Raw genomic sequence first — 13762 nt, forward strand, 5'->3', positions numbered from 1 at the left:
GCCATGGCACAGCGGATGTGTCTGCAGCATCTGAAACATAGTGTGAATCATAACAAACTTCCCAAACGCAACCTGACCCCGGGCCCCTCACTGTGCTTCCCGTTAACTTTTACTTCACCTCAGAAAGACTTTCATGGGAAATGCGGTTATAAAAGTGTTGGAAGAATTTGTCATCGGGGACCTCTTTAGTTACAGAACCCAAGTGAAGTAACCAGGGCAGGAAATACATCTGTTCCACAGCACTGGGTTGCCCCACTGGGTACACAGACCTCCAACTCCAGGGGAACTTTCACACACCAGCATCCTATATCACAGCCATCTGCCCCAATAAATCCAACACCTATCACTAGTTAAAACCCATGGTATCCAGGAATGTAATGCTTGATTCATTTGCTACTGATGAGGCTAGGAATCAGAAGACCTGCCTTCTGTTTTTCTGCTTCATTATATTCAAGAGCAATTAAGAAAAGTGATTTTGTCATCAGGCTCTTGGCAATAAATGCAGTTTCTGTAGCCTGAGCTGTAGCTTTGAAGCAAAGAAGGATCACAGGTCCCAACACATTTTCAGGTGGAAGTTATTGACTGTCATTGTCAAAAGCTTTTTGTGATTCTTCGTCTCTGTTTTACAATCTAAAAATAAAAAGAACGGATGAACACATTGGCCTCCTTTCAGTAGAGTAGTGAAAGTTGGAGCCAGCTGGCCTTCAGGGACCTTCTGCTTGCACAATGGGTTATGTTTTATGTCTGAGATCCTTGGAGGAAAGGTGCAATTCTTCCTGACCCACAGATCAGAGGCCAGGGGTTTGCCAAAAGGCATAAGGGAGCCCTCCCAGATTTATGAAGTGTTCTGAGATTTCTACTTCCATTTCAGACCTGGCCGGCAAATCATTTCCTTCTCCTTGTGCCTTCGGGCCATGCGTTGTAGCACTCCAAAGGACTGTAAAAGAGAAAGTAGAGTGACATTAAAGAATTTGGCAAATCATTGTTTTTTTTTTTTTTTTTTTGGTTTTGTTGTTATTTTTGCCTGTGCCTCAAGCAAATCATATTTGAAAGGAATGAAAAAAAATACATAGACGAAATCAGTGATGCTAATTATTTCCCCCCAAAAATGTGTTGTTCCAATCTTGATTATACCCACAACCCACACTATCCTTTTCATGAAAAACAGGAGATGCATTAACTTTTAAAGTTTTTTTTAGCAACGTGGGATTTGAAAGACAGCTGAGCAATTCGATCCTTTCCCACCCTCTAAGCCCAAATCCAAGAATTCAATATGAGTGGCCAGGGGCCTAAACAAATGCTCGGGACTGTTAATGAAATGTCAAATGCAATGCAGAAAATCGGGTTAATTTTTCTACATTTTAATTTAATTTCATCTTGGAATTCAAAGATTGCTTTGGACGTAACTATTCAAGTTTCCTTAAGACCTAGACAGAGTCCCAATCAGTCACCTTAGTCTTGTATTCCAACAGTCATGACCTGATTTTCTTGACTTTTAAGGTACTGGAGAAGTGACTCCTTGGGCCTTTCTTATTCTATCAACTGTTTTTAAATAAAGAGATCCTAGAGAGTGCTCCCCTACAAGAAACCATTGGCTTTCACTTTATTCCTATGCATGCTAACTCCATCTGGTCAGTAACATATGGATAACATTTTCTTGATATTAGAAAAGAAATAAAGAAAGGAAAACCCAGTACTTCAGTAGAAGTTGTTGGATGTCAGGAACGATTCCATATATCAGTCACCCCTGCCTTTTGACTTCTGAATGCCAATCCAGACCTACCTTTGCGGACTCTATAATTTGCCCAAGTAATGTCATTTGGTCTGACTTTCTGACTAATCACACCTTTATCTACATGCCTTATATTTCCTGGCACACTGTGTTCCCAGCCAAAACCTCCATGGCCCACAGGTTGTTTAAGCTTCTGCTCAGCTCTACGTTTGGTTCTTTCTCACTTATTTGGAAACCTAGTACAGAGGGCACTGGGCACTCACATGAAATCACTGGGACTTCAGAGTTGGGAAAAAGAAATAAAGCTTGTTGTATTGTGTAACATATTGGTCTCAACTCAAGGGTTGGCATAAGATGTGCTTCCTGATATTATTTCAAACCACAAGTGGTATGAGGACAGTTGATCCAATTCAAAGAGCCAGAGTCTAGTACAAATAAAGCTGTAGTTATAGCTGTTAGATGGGTCAAAAATCAAAGGAATTCACTACATTCCAAAGTCATTCTGACAGGGGGATGGCATGGGTCAGATCAGAGAAGGCAAAGAACCAATGGAGATAACACAGTTTGAAAAGAGTGTTTTACAAAGGGGCTTGGGAAAGACCAGAGTCTAGATTGTGGGATGGGAGCCGATTTGATCAGCAAGCCTGGCTCTTTGGCTCCTGGTTTATTCCTGAAGGATAGCCCCACCCACCAAAGCATAGCACTCAAACTATCCAGGAAGTTCCTGATGGATGGAATGACCAAGGTCTCTCTACAAAGATTTATGTATGGGCAGGATTGAGCACGTCCTGTTTAACTGAGTAAATCATAGAAATGCATTTCTTCCTGTACGACTAGTATGGAAAATAGGAATATTCTAGATTCTGACCCTGATGTGTGATTTCTTCTGTGAGTCTCTGGTGCTCTCTTTTTGGCTCTAGCTTACCCTTTGTGCTCATGCCACCTTAAAAGATGCCTACTCTAAAGGATATTGCTCTTTTCTGGTGGCAGCTGTAGCGTTAGGGACAGTCTCAGGAGGCTCGACTGCAATTCTAGAAAACACGCCTTGCATAGCTCACTTGTATTGCCTTCTATAAACTTTTAATACTAAGCTATCACACAGGAGAAGGCTGAATGTTAATCAACAGCCAGCCTGTTATCAGCCAGCCTATTATCACATTATGTGATTGGGAAATCACATAATGTTCAACTTTCTACATTTGCTTTCCTACATATCAAACTTACGTTTCTTGCTCCAGGGTAGTTACTTGATCTACATTCTGATTTTTCCTTTGCTTAAAGTTTTATTCCTGGTCTTGATTTTCAACTGTAAACTCTTACTTCAGTTAACCCAATCATAGTGACGCTGAAGAAAGGAACTGAGCCCATTTCTTCATATTGTTAGTGAAATGAAGGGTGTTATTAACCAGAGTCCTGGCTTGGGGGAAATAGTTCTCTTCAATGTCCTTTCCCACCAAAGTACACATGTGAGAGACTTCCCTAACACTAGTACCCCTTCCTTACCCCAGGGTCCTGAGCTTATCCTCCAATCTGGGGTGCTGGTTATTCTAGGATGTTGCAGCAGCACACAGGTGAGAGGAGTGAAGCAATAATCTTGGAAGCTAGATAAATATCCTTTTTGTTGAGCAGTCACAAGATGAGAAAATAGAAGTCTCATCAGGGGCCAAGGGAAGTCATATTTGATGCAAAGGATGCATTTTTGGAGGACTCTCACAACTCAGAACTTTTTGAAAGCACATTTTTAAACTATATATAAGGAAGGGAGGCCAGGTGTGGTGGCTCACGCCTGTAATCCCAGCACTTTGGGAGGTCGAGGAGGGCAGATCACGTCAGGTCAGGAGTTCAAGACCAGTCTGGCCAACGTGGCAAAACCCCATCTCTACTAAAAATATAAAAATTAGCTGGGTGTGTTGGTACACCCCTGTGATCCTAGCTATTTGGGAGGCTGAGGCAGGAAGATCACCTGAACTTGGGATGTAGAGGTCGCAGTGAGCCGAGATCATGCCACTGCACTCCAGCCTGGGTGACAGAGTTAAACTCTGTCTCAAAAAAATTTTTTTTAAATAAAACCACATATAAGGTGGGGGAATTATACTCTTGAACGCCACAATCTAGGATCACTAAGCACAGTTTTGATTTAAAGATTTTTTTTACTACTATCTCTAATAGTTTGCAGAGTTATTTTTTTAAATACCAGCCTAATGTTGATAAGAGCTACTTGGCCTTCATCATAGCAATTTATGCCCTTTTAATTCCACACCAAGCTTGCTGATTCTCAAGCACAATTTTTGTTATAGGATGAATGCCCTCTTAATGAATATGCAGATGACATTGTTATGTGATTAAAAGATTTTTAAATCATATTACATTACATTTACAATGAATGCTAAAATATCAGTCTGGTAGTCACCACTATTATGTCTGAAGCTCCCCCATACTATGCACAGCATTGTATGAGTTTGCACAGACAGAAGGTGCAATGGATAGAGGAGGGTTACAGATGGGGTAGACCTGTTATTTGGCAAAGATGATAATGTACGTTATCATTTGAAATAATGAGGTTCTTAATTTCATCTGCAATTTTTGGAAATTTGACCTTTTAAATTATGTTTGCACATAACATGGGAGTATATTAATAACGTCTTTATAGTGCTATTTCAATTTCAATAAAATGCAGCTGCTCTGTAGTTAGTGTCCAAGGAATAATTGTTAACAATGAAATGCGAGGACCCGGCTGGGCACGGTGGGCACGGTGGCTCAAGCCTGTAATCCCAGCACTTTGGGAGGCCGAGGTGGGCGGATCACGAGGTCTGGAGTACAGGACCAGGCTGGCCAACATAGTGAAACTCCGTCTCTACAAAAAAATACAAAAATTATCTGGGCATGGTGGCTCGTGCCTGTAATCTCAGCTACTTGGGAGACTGAGGTAGGAGAATTGCTTGAACCGGGACCAGGAGGGGGAGGTTGCAGTGAGCGGAGATGGCGCCACTGCACTTCAACCTGGGCTACAGAGCAAGACGCCATCTCGAAAAAAAAAGAAAAAGAAAAAGAATTGTGGGGACCCAAGGGCAAAGGCTCAGCTCCCAACACCCAATACCTAAGTCCCTTGGCTGCTGTATAGGAGCCCCTGGGGTGGTTCTTGGTGCAGTCTACCTCTTGGAACTTTTCAGGCTGAGGGGACCTCTCCCTTTTTGGGCAATTCTTGTTGGATATGCTCCTGGGTCCTGAGGTCCTTAGACCTTTGTCTAGTAACTTCTTCTTTTTTTGGTCCTATCTCTGCCAGTTTGGGAAAACCCTCCATCTAATTTGGTGAAAATTCCTCCTCCCAGATATTTTGCTATACCTATGAATCCTAGTCTTGGCATTTTTCCCAGAGGCACCTAGAGATGAGCTCAGGTTTGTAAGCACACACTGGGGCAAAGAAAGCATTGAATGTCCTCATTCGTCTGAATGGGCAAATAAGAGGTCAACAGAAACATGCTCCAGACCAGAATACCATCCAGTTTCCGTTTGCATTTCAAAGGGCAGTGGAAATCGGAAGCGTTCGAACCTCCATAGCAGGGCAATTGCTGTAAGTTTTCCAGCGGCTGCCCTGCAGTCCTGCTGAGACCCTGTCATACAGAATAGTCCACACCACTGTGAATTGCTGGGAGGCACTGCCAAATGGTCAGAGACGGGATGAGAGGGAACGTACAAACAATGTCAGTTCTTCAGAAACTCTGTCTCTGGGGAAACAAGGAGAACCTCAAAGCTCTCATTTTACTCTCTCCCCATCTGGGGTTCTGTATACACAAGCCTGCCTTCCACTTTCTTGTGAATTAACCATGGTACATTTTCTGATTGAATCTTAAAAAATATGTATTTAGGAGACTGAACAAGATGAAGAATTAGCTATTGTTTTCTTCAAAATAATAAATTCAACCGATAGACATTTCAGAAAGAAAATACTACCATGCCCAAGCTCCCTATAACTGGAGAATGGCATTTCTGAAGCTGGACTGAGATGATTGGTTCACAAAATAAACAAGAGATGGCAAGCTTTGAGTGAGAAAGAAGAGAATAAAATAAAGTCCTCTCATGAGTTGCATATACATATTTTGTTTGTTTGTTTTTACAAAAAGCAGAGGAAGGCAAATATAGTATCTCAGAATACAGTCAGCTCCCAAATAGGAAATGGCATGAACTGAGAGTGGGAAAAGAGGTCCAAATATCCAAATCCGTGTTGTTGGGCCACTAAGCAGCAATGGAGTGTGTGGCACAGGCCTGAGAAGTTCCTGTCACGTTTCTTACCAGCACATACCAGCACAAAATGAAGCATTCTTTACAGTTATGTTTTAAAAAACAGTGAAGGAAGTTGGTGGTGATCTAAGAACGTTGAAATTTTTTAAAAGACCTGACCACTTTAAAGGGCCTAGTTAGACAATGAGGGAAACAGGTCCCAGGAGGAAAGAAGGCATTACGCTGCTGCTAAACAACGCATTGCCCAGTGCATGCCCGCTCCATCTTCATATCCTTCCAGAGACAGCGTTCAGCCTGGCACGAGATGGAGAGAAAAGGGCGGGCTAGGGAGGTTCCAGAGCCATTCAGGAGAAATTAAGGGCTCCAAAAAGCCACCTAAGAATGACTTTGACAGGGAATTCACAGACTGAAATGGGCTTAATTAAGACCACATCTCTGACAAGCAGAAGGGAACACACTGCTGGAGGTATATTCCAGAAGCATGGACGTGTGTTGGTTTGGTCTGGATGCCAGAGGATGCTATCTGATAAAGACCAAGGTAAGAGTTCAGCAAAGAGAAGTTGATAGGTAGTCCTGTCTAATATTTCCTGAGTTTTTATGATGGCTTAAGCACGGTTCTAAGTTAATGTGTTTATTTCCTTAGTTTTCCCAAAAGCCTTTTGTGGTCAGTCCCTTGTAAACACCACTTATGGAAAAGGCAGTTAGCCAAGTGCTTATTATTATCATTATAAAATAATAATTATTATAAAATTACAAAGGAGGAAGTGATGGAGCCTAATTGCAAACTAGACAGTATGGTTTCAGAACCTTCACTCTTAACCAAGGCTCCACCACCTCTTGTCTATGAAGGAACATAACCAATGTGGACTCTGTACTTGAGAGTTTCAAAGACAAGTCATATCAGTAAAGCATTTCTGAGCAGTTACTACATGCTAAGCATGGTGCTAAGATGATTTTATACTTATTTTGTCCAATAACCCCGACTAATCTATTCCATTTCCTTCTAACTTCATTCTTGTTGAGAGTAGCTTTATAATGGAATGGATACCATTTTCCACAGAGACTGAACATTTATAGAGAAACCCAAAAGAAAAATGTAATGAGTGAATCCTATGATCTCCCCTTTCTTTAGCTATTCATACCTTGTTCATGCACACACCTGTTGCGTGCAGTTAGCCTATGTAGGGATCACCTTTTGCCCATGGCAGTGACCCAAGCCTTGGCAGAATATCCTGGCAGAAGTGAGTTACCTTCAGAGCTGGCTCTGCTCATCTCTCATACCCTTTTCATCGATACCGGGTATCATATCAGCTGTCATCTTTTAACACAAATGGAATCCTGATCAGAAAACAAGTTTCAACGTTGGGTTATTTATCTGGAGGTACCAGCAAGGTAGGATCTTGTTTCCTTTGTGTTCCTGACTTCACAACCATCACCACAATGACCTTCAAGAGATTTTTGGAATCTCCTGCCTGGTCAAACATTTTCTTTAACTCATTATTTATATTGTGAAGTCCAGCCTCTCAGTCTACCATTCGAATTTTTCCCATGACCCAGTCTGAATTATTATTATCTTAAGATGTTATTTTCTGTGACTCTTTTCTTTCTCTCCTACTCTCCACCAGAGGGTCATGCCTCGCCAACTCACTATTAGCTATTCATACCTTGTTCATGCACACACCTGTTGCGTGCCTGTGTTCTGGGACGGTTTTCCGTTCTCCCACCTCCTAACATCTCCACCACTCTCCATACTGTGACTCTTTCAGGTCCCAGTTCCAACGCTGTGTCTATCATAACCTTTTCCATCTCTCCAGAACTTCAGGTGATCTCTTCTTCTTCCCATAGCTCTTTATCTGTGCCCTTTCATGACATTTCAAATTCTCTGCTGTTATTCATAGACAAGTTTTTATTCCTAGATTGTGGCTTATTTTTTTTTTCAGGGCTGGACTGGTTTCTCTATGGGATAGAGACAGAGACAGACGTGAGTACCGTGAGGAAGGACATAGAGGAAGGAGAGTGGGGCCCAGATGTGATAGCACTGGATAGCCTCACATTTCACAAAGAAGCAGCAAAGCAGTTTGTCATACCTCACAGAGAATCGACTGAAGGCAAATGACTAAACCCTACTGTGTTTACCTTGCATCTGTGTTTTTCCACAAAGGGCCCCGTTGGGTCATTTTGCCATCATACAGTAGAGTGACCGTATTGGAAACTGTCCACCTCAGATCACCTCAAAGTCCATTGACTTCCATTGTCCCAGCCCCTAAGCAGTTGCTTTTTGAATCAAGCAGCAATTCTTAAACAAACCTTTAAACAGTCCTTAAACAAACTCTGGTCAGTGATCTGAGAGTAGAGTTGGCTTCATGCAAGTTTATATTAGCCAAAGCAACTTACATAGAAAATAGCTGGGGACCATCTTTTTTGTTTTCCCCCTAAGGTAGTTAGATTCTGTATTAGTTCACTTTCCTGCTGCTGATAAAGACATACTCGAGACTGGAACGTTTACAAAAGAAAGAGGTTTAATGGACTTACAGCTCCACGTGACTGGGGAAGACTCACAATCATAATGGAAGGCAAGGAGGAGCAAGTCACATCTTACTTGGTTGGCAGCAGGCAAGGAGAATTTGTGCAGGGAAACTTCCATTTTTAAAACCATCAGATCTTGTGAGACTGATTCACTATCATGAGAACAGCACAGGAAAGACCCACCCCCATAATTCAATCACTTCCCACCAGATCCCTCCCACAACACATGGGAATTCAAGATGAGATTTGGGTGGTGACACAGTCAAACCGTATCAGATTCCTTCTCTTGCCTGCGCAGTATAATAGAATCTGATAATTTCTAACATGGCTGGATGAATAAGACTTGGTTCCCAATTCTGCTTTCCTCTACATTTTGGACTGACCTAAGAAGGATTTCAAGGATCATGACAGGAGGCCTGTTCCCACTGCCTGCTCCAACATCTTGAGTGGTCAATGAATGGTTTGTCTTACCTATTTGGTCTTAAGCTGGAGCTCAAAGCACATTACACCATCTAGGTCAGGCTACAACCCACCACCATACCCCTCCCCCATGCCTCCCTCCATCACTTAGATCAGAACCCCTTTTACTATCTGTGTTGGCCTCAGGAATACAGGTCAATAAGAAGTTTTGTAACCACATCCATCATAGCTTTGTAAAATCAACCAACAAGCCTGTGAGCCAATGGTGTGACACAGCTGATTCCCACTGGTCTCAGTAGACAGTTGTTTGCATCTCTTCCCAACTTCATGGATTCCACATTTAGTGATGCTATGCTGGAGTCCTGAGATCTCCCATGGTGGGAGTATTTACACCATGGGAATTGGCAAACACTATGAATATGACCTGGTTCCTTGGGGTTTTGGGTTTTTGTTTTGTTTTGTTTTTTGGGAGCCGGCTAACCAAATGCCACTGAAGTCAGTCCACCACAACTCCTAACAACAAATAGCAAACAGAACACCTGCCCAGAGGGCCATGGTCCAGTTTCTTCCAATACAGAACATGTATCCTGTTTCTTTGAGGCCAAGTTCACATGAGGAAGCTGAGGTACACAGCAGATTGTTCCAAGGGAAAGACCACTGAGGTGAAGCTCGGGTAATAACATAGACAGGCACCTTATTCCCACCCTAGTCTGGCTCATGGCAGCACTCCAATTTTCTGATCCAAAGAGGCAGATACATTTAGGCAAGAGGAGGAAAAAAGCCAGTGGCCTGATTAACTTTTTTACAAGGACAAAAGAAGTCAATAAATGTTCAGAATAGAAAGGACTGCTCCCATTCTAGGGCTCTAGCAGCCTCTAGTACATTTCCATGTCATGCCGGTTGTAATGGGAAGTGACAGCTGATGAAAGCTGCTATTCATGGTCATCTGAAACAGCTTTTCCTCCCAGATGAAATTTGGTGTGGCATGAGTCTAAACACACAGACCAAAGGCCAGGCGAATGTATTCCCCAGGTCCCCAAGGGCTGACAGAGGCGACTATTTTGGAAGGGGGCTTCCTGAGTAAGCATCAAAGAGGCTCCATGCAAACAATAGGAGTCTTTATGCCCCTCCCGTGCTCAGGCCTGAGATGGTGGTCCTGGCCCTCAGCTCTGGCCATCTCAGGCCCTCCTCTTTGTTTATAATCAGCCACTTGAAGTGACTTTGGGGTTTCACAACTAATATTTTCCACAACTAGAATGAACAAAGCCCAGATTTATCCTCAATGCCTTCTAGGTGAACCATTCCCGGTAGGGTAAAACGTTGGGGTGGGTGACATGATGCATGAACTACTCTGAGATGACTACCCTGACACTTTGTCTGAAAGTACCAAGAGCAATTGCAAGTCTTAGCCAAAAGTCTATGTATATAGAGTTCAGGAGTGAGTAATCCTGGCAGCCTGTAGGACTGATCGTTGTAAGCCTAAGGCAAGCAAACACTCTTTGGAACAAGGAGCCATAGCTCCTACTCCATTCCTTGCTGTCTAACGCTGACATGAAGTTACAAACATATGGTTTCCATCAAAACAGAGTTGTTAGTACTCCACCCACCTTAGGGATGTAGTAACTAGGGCAGCTAGTTAGTAGCTTAGGAGCTGGAGGCTGGTCACTTAGAACAACAGCATCAGGGTCAGGAGACAGGTCCTTCTGGAAAGGCCAACACAAACTACACTGAAACAAGCATTGACCAAAGTGGCAAGACCGAGAGTCTCGGATTGAGAAAAATCTAACTTCATCCCCCGACTTTATTCCAAGTCACCTATCAAGCTCTCCACAATTTTCCTTCTTTCTTGCTGTAAGGTTGAACTACTAGCAGGTTGGCTATGGATGCCCAACTAAGAGAGAGCAAACATATTGTACACCAGGTAGGCAAACTTAAGGCCACAAACCAGGGAAAATAGAGTAAAATGTGAATGTCCATCTCGTTGCTTCTCTTGGCTCCTGTCACACCTCTAGATCCCCAGTTAATGAATTCTAACCCCAGGCCACAAACTCACCTTAGCAAGAAACATGACTTTATGTTCTATGGCTAATCTTATTTTCTCTGTGAAAATTCTATGCCCTGAGTGTTAGAAACTAAACTTCTGATACACTGCAGTGTCCCACAGAAGCCAGAAACAATGATGAATAGAACCTAATAAGCAAATTGTTGAATGTGTGGATCTTAGGCTTCTCCTAATTCCTATAGCATTGTGCCTAAGTTCTTTGCCAGGTGCCTGAGAAGGTGTGTGTGCACACTTGTGAGTGTGTGTGTGTGTGTGTATTGGGGGTAAGATGTCTGTTCCTAGGTTGTGTCAGTCAGTGCTGATTGAATCTTATTCCCATGAGCTGTTATTCTTATTCCCATGAGAATTATTCCCATGATTTCTTCAGTTATTTGACCATTTGCCTTGTTGGTTCATCCTCATCCCAGCCAAAAGCCTCTCTAAATCTGGCTCTCATTCAGCATTTTTTTGTATTTGTCAGTATGGAAGTGTGCAGAGTACATAGCCAATCTCCTGTGCCATTCCTAAGTTGCAGGACTCTGAGTGCTGAAGACATGCATCACAGTCATTTCTACCATAGCTCCCTTGCTGTGCTGGGCACTAGGAAGCAAGCTTTTTACCTCTCCAAGATCCATAGGGAAGAAATACCCAGTTGGCACTGCCTTACTTCTCTTAACCACCCTGGAGCTGTTATGCTGTCGCCATCTCGGGACCAGGCAGGTAGGGAGTACGCAGCACCAATTTCTGCCCTCTCCTTTATTCTCTGCTCTCCTCCCAGCCTGCAAAATCTAGTTCATGAGCAGGATGACTCAACTCTTCATCTCCTGTCTCATTTCAGTGTTCATGAAAACATTTCCTGAGCCATGGATGCCCTTGAAACTATAACATTCAGTCCATGTGACTTAAAAGTCTTTTCCTACAAACCTTTGTTCCTGCCAGGAGTTTCAAAAACAAATTTGGATCCAAAGTTGACTCAATGCTTCTTGCTTTTGGCATAGCTGCTGAAATATATTCCTGCTCTAAGATGTGAGAGTGAAATTTTCTAGCTGCTTGGGTCAGGAGAACTGGCACAGGGTGAAGAAAAGTGAGGGGAGATTTTTGGCTAATACTTCAGGATATTATCTTGCCTTACCTACTGTTTTGATGAGATGGATATGACAAGCTTCCCACAATCTGTCGTCTGTTATGAGGCTGCTGGGCCTGTGACTCCAAGGGTCCCATGGGGATATTTGGGGGAAGGATTCTGACATGTAACTGCTATATGCTGAAACTAAAGAAGACCTGGAAACTTAGGATCCTGCCAAAAACTTTGGACAGGAAAGAAATCAACTCTTTATTTCTCCTCCAGTCTCTCAGATGGGAGAAACATCCCATCACAGTATTAGCGTGTTTACTGTTTACTGGGGAACATTTGCAAAGTGTTTCCAGGTTGTCTCTAGTCTTATTATATCACAATTCTTAAAGCACATGGGGAGGGAGCTTAGATCCAAGAGATGTCTTGCATTTTTCCACGTTGTGTGTATTGTAGGGTCTTGTCCCAGTGGTGGAAAAAGAAAATGTGAAGGCTTATGCCAGATATCCTTTTTCTCAGAACTTTGAGTGGTTAAGCATAAATAACCCAAGTTTTGCCATCTATTTTAAATCCTTTACATATTATTTCTTAGTTTCGCTGTCTTTCTTCACATTCATTATATGTCTTAATGAACAACTAAAAGAGTTACAGTCTAACCCTGGGTGAAGCAAACTTGTCCAGTGCATCAGCAAGACTCTTGCCCTGTTATTCCAGAACAGGTGAAGACAGCAACTCTGGAGAGATGTGTGTGAGTCAGCATGGTAGGACAGGGGTGAATATACTTTGATGTCAGAAAAATCACCCTTTCTAATCCTCCCAGAATATCTTTAATGCTATGATATTCTTTATTTCCATCTGAATATAAATGATTTATTTGATTTAGTAAATATCTTTTAAAAAACCATATAGCCCAGAAAATGTAGAGAATTTCCAACCCTTGATATTGTTAATACAAATTCATTTCTCAGAAAAATACTTTTAGAACTATAAAATAGTTAACAGGAATGAGAAGACTGAAGCCAAGAAAAATGTAATGACTTATCCAAAATCTACAGCTAGTTAAAGGCAGCATCCTGACTTCCATGGAAATTCCTTTCCCTCTTTATGAGTTTAATTAGATTCCTGAAAGCAGGCATAATGGGTACTAAGGAAATAAGGATTTTAACATAGATTTTAGATGAGAACCATGAATAAGTTTTGGTAGTGAGGGCTCTGATTTGGGCATAATAGTTAAGGTTATCCTGAAGCCACTGCATATCAGGAGGTGGTAGTGGGGAGGTGGAAAGAGGTATACAGGTGGAAAAACAGCAGGGAGACATTTCGCAGGGTCTTCATTCAATAGTGATGACAGCTGTGTTAGTACCATGGTAGGCACTGGTGATGGTAATATGATGAAGAAAACATGGTTAAGTAAAACTCAAATAAAGGGGCACAGAAATGCTTCTCCTATTTTTTGTAAAGTTCAACTTGATTTTTACTATTCTAATTAGAAGGATCCCTCTGTCCTATCAGGGGTTCAGGAAAGAGTAGGTCACCTTGATGGTGAAATACCAACCCCTATCTTACAGATAGTGAAAACTGGGCTACCAACTAGTTTGGGGATTGTTAATGATTTAGGCTCAGATTGAAAGGGATCTTGATCTCTTTCTGATCTGCCACCAGAAACAAAAGGAGAAAGAAAATAAAGCTACTATGTGGGCAAACCTAGTGTGTGGGTAGGAACCCAAAGGAG

This window comes from Aotus nancymaae, unplaced genomic scaffold (genome assembly GCF_030222135.1).
Source record: "Aotus nancymaae isolate 86718 unplaced genomic scaffold, 86718_ANA_hifiasm-v0.15.2.pri h1tg000018l, whole genome shotgun sequence".
NCBI lineage: Eukaryota > Metazoa > Chordata > Mammalia > Primates > Aotidae > Aotus > Aotus nancymaae.